The sequence below is a fragment of the Mustela erminea genome, chromosome 18, assembly GCF_009829155.1.
Source record: "Mustela erminea isolate mMusErm1 chromosome 18, mMusErm1.Pri, whole genome shotgun sequence".
In the NCBI taxonomy this organism is placed as follows: Eukaryota; Metazoa; Chordata; class Mammalia; order Carnivora; family Mustelidae; genus Mustela; species Mustela erminea.
Window position 1 is genome coordinate 41,481,992 of NC_045631.1, and position 6,000 is coordinate 41,487,991.

Genomic DNA, 6,000 nt, shown 5'->3' on the forward strand with positions numbered 1-6,000 from the left:
GAGGTGAGACATCAGGAAGGACTTCCTGGCCATCTAAGATGGTCTGTAGGGAGGACCCGGGGTCCCCTGAGTGGGCCAGGGACAGGCCCTGTACCAGCAGCTTACCTTGGCACAGAACACCCAATGCAGACTCTTCCATCCCTGAGCAGCCACGCCCGCAGGGAGCCCTCTCCCCCAGGAGCTACCTGACCTGCTCCCTCCGGGCAGGCCTCATTGGGTGTCTGCCTTCCACATGGAACCTGAAGCTGAACCCCCAGCTCAGCCCTCACCCTGCCTCCAAAGCTCCCAGACCTTAGTCTTAAGTCTCAGTTTCAGAGAGCAGAGAATTTATGAACCTTCCTTCCTCCCTCCAAAATCACCAAGGCCTCACCTACCACCACCACCATCTGGTCCCTCAAGCCACCCCCTCCCCACCACGACCTCAGACTGAGTGCCCCAGTCTGGGCTTGTTTCCTCACACTGGTGACTCCCAGGCCCTTTGTCCCTGCTCTTTGGAGGGAGAGCCACTGTCTGTAGATCCCTGAGGGCACCCCAACCCAGAAAGGCCTCACATGCTGAGTGAAAAGGCAGACTTAGACCCCAGAAGGCCTCCTTGGCCCTCTGGAGAATACGACTACATCTGGCTTAAGCAGACCTGGGCAGCCCACTTGCTTATACAGCTCTGGGACAGCCCTCGCCACATCTTCCCAGCAGTATGGAGAGGAAACTGAGGCAAAGGGCCCTTGCAGGGCAAGGAAGGAAGGGCCAGGCTGGGGGCGCCCGGCCTCAGCTGCAGAGCTAGGGCCTCAGCTGCTCCCACTCTCCCTGTGAAGGGGGGAAGGTCTGACAGGAGCCCGCTGGAGGGCTGCACAGAGGTCTTCTCAGCCGTGACGCCTCCTGCCTGGGCTTGTCCTCCACCCCCGGCAGGGAGAGGCCCCTGGCAGCCAAACACCAGACCCACAGGCCCCTGCAGTCGTCAGTGGCTTGGCCCACATGGAGGATGAGAAGAAGAGCTCCAGCCCCGGAAGCTGCTGGGGGGCCAGCACAGTGGCAGAGGGGACCAGAGGAGGAAGCCAGAGAATGGCTGGGATCACCCCCAGAGTCCCTCCAGAGTGCCCTCATGCCAGCCGAGGCTTGACTAACCCCACAGGCCCTGGGGCTCCTCTCCAGAGGTTGCTGAAAAACCAGCGTGCTCACCAGGGCAGTGGAGACAGGACTTGCCTCAGATTTGAGCAGAAACACGGGTGTGGGGAGAGGGTCCCTGGAACCACACCCACCCCTGTGATGTTGATGGAAGCCTCGGAGTGTATCATAATCTGGGGGCCCCAGTATACAGTTGGTGTCCCATAAATGCATGTTAAGGGGCGTCCGGCTGACTCAGCCGGAAGAGCATGCCACTCTCTCGTTATCCAGGTCATGAGTTCAGGCCTCACATTAGGTGTAGAGATTACCTAAATAAATAAATTAACTTTAAAAAAAATAGACACATATTAATACTGACCAAGGTCATACCACATCAGCCCAGCTGACCTTGGCTCCAATAGCTCCCCCAGCAAGCATTAACTGTTACCCTCTAGGACAGTGGCCACCCCGCACCCCACCCAGGACCCAGGGCGTGGCCTGGACACAGTGGGTGCTTGTTGTATGGTTTGGAAGTTGGAGGCTGGGCCCTGACTGGGGTGGAGACAGGGACACAAATAGGAACCATGGCCACCTCCCCTCTCCACCAAGGAAAAGGGTCCCTAACAGGTGAGGTCAGAAAACTGAGAGGCCTAGGAGTCCAGAGGTGGGCTCCCTGCTGGGACCTTGGCTTAGCTGATGAGGAGAGGGCCTCAAATCCTTCAGGGGTCCCAAAGACTTTCACTCAACCCACCGACACCTGCTGCTAGGGCACCTGTCCGCTCCTGTCCACATACTATAGACAATGAGAATTTCTCACCTCTCCTCTGTGGGAACCTCACTTGGGATGGGAGAGGCAGGACCACGGAGGAGCCCACAGGCCCCTGCCTGGCCAGCACGGCCTCAGCTACACCTGCCCTCTGTGGGGGGAATCCTCCTCTTCCTCTACCTTCTCCTCAGCCTCTGTCCCAAGACCCAAGGCCCCAGGACCACCCCACCCAGATCCACCCAGGGAGGATTTCTGTCTAGCTCCAAGGAGAGCCCCACCCTCCACGCCAGAGGCTGTGGGCGATGAGGAACATTCTCGGGGCTCCTGAGAGTCTCCTCCCTGTTAGGGGACTCAGAGTGAGGGGGTCCTCCAGTGTCCCCTTACACACAGGGACGTCTGGGTGCTCCCTCCTCCGGGACAAGCAGATGCAGCCGCCTCCCTCTGACTGGTTTCCAGGAATCACCAGCCTCGGGTGGACCCATCACAGCACCCAGAACACCTCCCCTTTTCCAGGCAGGGCCATATTAGCTGCCCAGGGCCCTCCCCAAGAAGGACCCAGAGGCCTGAGTGGCCAAGATGGGACTGAGGCAGGAAGACAGGGCAAGGAAGGAGGGCAGTGAAGGAGTAGGAGGCTGGCTGAGGACAAAGCAAAAGCTGGCGCCTTGCACCCCCTCTCCACCCACTCCCCTTGGTAATATGTGTGACATTCCACAGGCACCCCTGACTGCCCTAAAAGAAGAACACATGGTTATCTTGCAGAGATCACAGTCCTGCAAGGCAGGAGTCTCTCTTGGTTTACAAATGTCTTTGAGATTTACAGCAAAGAAGTTACCTTATCAATAGCCCAATTTCTAAAGACACATAACTCAGTTCCTCAAGCCCTAACGTCACCCTCCCCTCCATAAAAAACCAAAGGAGGCGGAGGTAGAAAGAAAAGTATATAGAGTTAAATTTCTTCTAAACCTAAATCTCACTAACAGGGAAGTTTGATAGCAGGAATGTAACATTCCACCAGGAGACTCCCGATTGTCTTTATGTTAGTGCCTCATTAGAGGAAAGTGGCCTTGGCTTGATAGTAACCAGGCCTTCAATATCCTGACAGTCTTCTTTACCCCAATAGCCCTTCTGAACAACCCTTTGTCCTCACCTACCCAACTCCTGTGTATATAACCAGCCACTCCTCACATGCCCGGCGCAGCAGCATCTCTGCCCATGGGTCCTGTCCCCGTGCTCTAATAAACCACCTTTTTGCACCAAAGACGTCTAAAGAATTCTTTCTTAGCCGTCGGCTCCGAACCTCACCCTATTGAACCTCACCTAGGTTCAAGAACTTCATCAGGTGGGTTCCCCTTCTAGGCCTGGGGCTCACACCCTCTCCCCACTTTACCTTGCCAACTGGCTGAGGGGGCCCCAGCACCTGAGGGAACAGAAGTCGGATCCAGAAAGGGCTTCAGGCTCCTTCCCGCCTCCCAAGACCCCAGGCTTCCAGGCCTCCCCACCTGCCCACTCTGTTCTTCACCGGAGACGCCAGTCGCTCCCTATTAACCCACACCCACTGGTACCTATTCTTTAATGTTCTAGAGTGCTGTCCTCCAGCGGCGAGTGCAGCCCAGTCTCCCTCCCAGGGAGAGGCTTTGTCCCTCCCCTCAGACTGGACATTCCTCTACAGCAGCTGCTGTGTCTCCCCTGTCAGACCGGGAGCTTGCTCGGGCTGAGGGCTGTGTCTCCCCCTGTGGGCGCCCAGGGGTGCTCCCTTCATCCTTCACTTGGCATGGCCAGCAGGATGGGGGCGGGGGGGGGAGGTCTCTTGGCTTTTTGTGTCAGAGCTGATCACCCCGACCACCACACTATGACCCTGACCGACAAGGGAGGAGGAACAGTGCAGGGGGCGGGGGGGGGGGGCAGGAGGGAGTGGAAGGGGGGAGGGGGAGAGGCTCACAGAGAGAGGAACAGGGGGTAAAGGTAAGAGGAGAATGGGGAGGACCAGGGGGGAGGATTAGGAGAGAGAGGATCAAGGGGGAGGACCAGGAGAGGGAGGATGGGTGGGGAGGACCACAGAGGAACATCGGGGAGAAGAAACGGGAAGGTGGATGATGAGGCCCAGGGGAGGGGGGAGGGGGGAGGAGGAGGAGGAGGAGGAGGACCAGGGAAGGGAAGATGAAGGAAGGAGGACTAAGGGAGAGAAAAGCTTGAGAGGAGGAGCAGGAGAGAGAGAATCATGGAACAGTGGACAAAAGGCAGGCAGGAGGAGGCAGAAGGTCCTTCAATCCCAGTGCTCCCAAATAAGGGGGTCCACACGAGGAAGGAAGGTCCTTTGTCCTTTCCAAGGACAAAACAGGAGGACAGAGCAGGAGCACGCGTGTGCAGAGGCCTGGGCTCCACGGAACACACTGCCCACCCGCCCCACCAACCTCCCACCAACTCCTCCCCATCAAGGCCTGTCTCGAAGCTTCCCCAACCTGCTGGCCAGAAGCCAGCTCCCTCCGCTAAACCTCGCAGCCCCCCCCCCTTGTCCTGCTGCCTTGTCTCAGGACCTGGGGCCCTGGAGGCTTGTTATTTAACCTTTCCCTAGCTTTCCCCAGCAAGGTGCTGTCAAGGAGGCAACCCAGCTCCTAATTGTCAGACCACCCGCCCTCCAGGGTCAGGCACATCTTATCGGTGATTAGCAGCCCAACTCCAGGGGCCTGAGGTCAGTGGAAACTCTGTGTAGCCTTGGGCAACTCATGTCCCTTCTCCCAACCTCAGCTGCCTCCCTCATCTATAAAAGGAGGCCACGAGACTTCCGTGACAAACGCGTGAGGCTGAGGTGAGGTAGTAAGTCACAGCAGCTGGCACAGGGCCTCGCTGGTTCCAGGGACTCAGTAAGGGTTCAGTGACTCCAAAGCTGTGAAGCCTCTCAGCAGTGGCGTGTAATCCTTCCCCTCCTGTGCTAAGCAGAATAACATAACCCAAATATGCCTACTTCCCCATCCCCAGAACCTGAGAACATGCATAGAATATAGCAAAAGGGACTTGGTAGATGTGGTTAAGAAACTCACAATGTGGGGCGCCTGGGTGGCTCAGTGGGTTAAAGCCTCTGCCTTTGGCTCAGGTCATGATCCCAGGGTCCTGGGATCGAGCCCCGTATTGGGATCTCTGCTCAACAGGAAGCCTGCTTCCCCCCACCCCTCTGCCTGCCTCTCTGTCTGTCAAATAAATAAATAAAATCTTTAAAAAATAATAACAAAAAAAGAAAAAAAGAAACTCGCAATGGAGGGGCGCCTGGGTAGCTCAGTGGGTTAAGCATCTGCCTTTGTCTCAGGTCACGATCCCAGAGTCCTGGGATCAAGCCCCGCATCGAGTTCCCTGCACAGTGGAGAACCTGCTTCTCCCTCTGCCCTTGCTCCTGCCCTTTCTCTCTCCCATGCACAAACACTCTCTCTAATAATAAATAAATAAAAATCTTTTAAAAAGAAAAGAGATAGTAGGTGCATATAAAGGGTTGTTTTTTTTTTTTAAACTACAACAGGGAGACTGTTCTGGATTATCTGGCTGAGTCTACCATCATCACAAGGGTCATTGTAAGAGGAGGGCAAGAAGGTGGGAGTCAGAGCAGATGTGACAACAGGCACAGAGGTCAGAGGAAAGCGGCCATGAGCCAGGGAAGTGGGCACCCATTAACAGCGGGAAAAGGCAAGGAAAGATTCTCCCGCAGAGCCTCCAGAAGGAGCGCAGCCCCGCCGACACCTCGTAGGACCCACTTTGGATCTCTGACTTCCAGAACCCTAAGCTAACAAATGTGTGTTGCTTTAAGCCCCAAAGTCCGTGGTAATTGGTTATAGCAACACTAGGGAACTCATACACTCCCCTAGCCCATGCTGGCACTGACAGGTGCTAGCCACTCTCACTGGGGTTAGAATTATTTGGAAGTGGACCTGTTCCCTTTCTAGAATTGTAATCCTTCCTGGCCAAAAGTTGGGCCCTCTGTTCCTCTCCGGGCCCAATACAAGGCATAACTCAGCATTTTATTTTATTATATACTATTTTATTGTGTCGTATATACAGCAGGTGTCCGGTTGCTGCTTGCTGAACGGATGTAGGCAGCAAGAGCCCACACTTGGACTTCATTCAGCACCATTGACTGTGTTCATTGT